Source organism: Mytilus edulis, chromosome 11, assembly GCF_963676685.1.
Source record: "Mytilus edulis chromosome 11, xbMytEdul2.2, whole genome shotgun sequence".
NCBI classification, from domain to species: Eukaryota; Metazoa; Mollusca; class Bivalvia; order Mytilida; family Mytilidae; genus Mytilus; species Mytilus edulis.
The window spans coordinates 66,072,658-66,075,050 of record NC_092354.1 but is presented as its reverse complement, the minus strand read 5'-3'; the positions used below and the strand labels follow the sequence as shown (position 1 = coordinate 66,075,050).

The 2,393-nt window shown below is 35.9% G+C and overlaps 1 pseudogene; it reads right to left on the bottom strand.

Annotated features, from left to right (window-relative positions):
• Window positions 1-688: 688 nt before the first annotated feature.
• Window positions 689-1,642, bottom strand: LOC139494498 (piggyBac transposable element-derived protein 4-like; annotated as a pseudogene).
• Between the last annotated feature and the right edge of the window lie 751 nt (window positions 1,643-2,393).

Here is a 2,393-nt window from a genome sequence, read left to right as displayed (position 1 = left end):
GCTTAGTCTTTGGGTTTCAATGTTGTGTCTTATGTGTTATTACTGATATTCATCCGTCTGGTTTTTTTAAGCAACGCGTTGGCAATGTGTGTTTCGATCTATTAGTTTTAAAGTCCTCCTGGTATCTTTTGCCACTCTTTTGTAATCGAAATGATTTGGTTGCTTTTTTGTAAAGAATTTATGAATATTTAAAAATATCCCAAACTGCCACCGAAATATATTTCAAATTGAGAAAGAAAGAACATTTTGATGAAAAGTTTAAAATCTATCGTTGATGTAAATGACATACTGAGACACTTAGGATAATAAAGACATCAGACAATTGTAGTTAACAAATATTTTTATGATTAACATTCGTGCCTCTGAAGGCAAGCTGCATGTAGTCCTCTGGTACACCGCACACTAGAGGTTCTTGATCTTTTTCTTATGTTTCGCTTTCTGTCGGAACAAACAACACAATCTCGTTCTTTTCTACCGTCAAGTTTTGTCACTCTTGTTTGCCGATTTACTAACCATGTATGTGCGTTAAATAATCAGATGCTAAACTTTCTATTACCGATTGGTTGAACTGAAGTCGGGTCATAACCGGTAAAGATGTGTTTTGACTGTATAGAATATATGCGTTAATATAATGCGGTGAAATATGTGATAAATATTTTTTTTCCATACTTTACTGCATTTCCTGTGCTTATTTGGTTGCTCCGATCATTTGGTCGCTAAGGTCGACACCACCCATAAATGTATTGTACGCGCCTATGACTCTAGGTTTACCGTTTATTGTATTAATGGGATCATAGAAAGTAGATACCAATGTAACTGGTTTTTTTCTATTGTGGTCTCGGAAACGGCATAGCATGGTTTGTCTTTGTCGCGAATAAACGGCATTCCCTGCCTGCGGACGTGCATTTTTGATCATCTGTGGCATAGGTCTATTTTTTCTCATCGTGCCGGTGAGATACGTGCGCTCTCTCAATAATTTTTTAGCTAAATTTAGTGAAGCAAAAAAGCTATCGGCAAAAACATGACTTCCCTTTCCAAGAAGATTCGAACTCTTCATTAAATTCATAACTACATTTGTCCCTTGTAATGTTCCAGCTGGAGTGGGATCGAAACGTTTCCCAAGATAAACATCCATTTGTAATACATACCCGGTCACGGACTCGACCAACATCCAGAATTTAACACCAAACCTTGATCGTTTGCTTGGAATATATTGCAACATACTATTTTTTCCTTTTGTACCCACAAGGGACTCATCTACAGAAAGTTCTCAGCGGGGATTATAAAACCGTAAAAATTTCCTATTAACAAAATCAAGTAACGGTTTGAACCTTTGGGATGGTCTGTATGCTGGATCGTTTCGCTTAGGCAGTTTTTTGGTGTCCACCAGGGGCAAAAATTTTAATATATTTTGGAAACGGTTTCTACTAAACATACAACGGAAACAGGGTGTAGATTTAGATGGACTGTGCTTATTCCAATATTCTTCTATTGATACTTTCCTAATTAAGCCCATGTTAAAAAAGACAGCAAGGAACCCCTTAAACTCGGGTATGGTTAGTTTACCCTCCTTCTGCCACTGCTTTTTTTCTTGAAAATCGTCTGGTTTGACGAATGGTTTCATTACAAAGATTCTTTGCATATCTACAAAGGTAATCAGAAATAATTATATACGTTTATTTTATTAAATCGTAATATTTTAGTTTGGTTTTTTAAATTACCATATTACTTTGAAAATGTATCTGTTTGATGGTGGTGATTAAGTGGTGTGTGTGTGTGTGTGTGTGTTTTTAATCTTAAAAAAAACTCTTATTCCTAACATTGAATTAAAATATGGATTGTTTTTCCCGATAAACGTTTTTTCGACATTGGCTTTGGCGAAAAACAATCTACTTTTCTAGCGACAAGTCGAAAACAGTTTTTTTTCTAATGTCATTTGGCTGGCCAGTACACCAAAAAACGTAAATTCCACTCCTGCAGGTGTTTGACATGTACAATCTAATAATAGTTTATTTCAGTGGCAGATCCATGCGTATTACAACCACCGGATTTTTACGAGCAGTACTTCACGCTAAAATCACTTTGAATACGGAAAATGTGTCGGCAAATTGCTTCCTGGAAGCAAGTATTTCATAAAACAAAATTTCTTCTAAATGTGGACAAATTAAATAGACCGTTGGTTTTACACTAGTAATTTTGGGGCCCTTTATAGCTTGTTGTTCAGTGTGCGTCAATGCTCCCTGTTGAAGGCCGTACCATGACCTATAAAGGTTTACTTTTATACATTCTTATTTGGATGGAGAGTTGTCTCATTGGCATTTATACCACATCTTCCTATATCTATGTTGGGCTGTCTTTTTTATTTTTTGGATTGGTCCACACATAACATATCA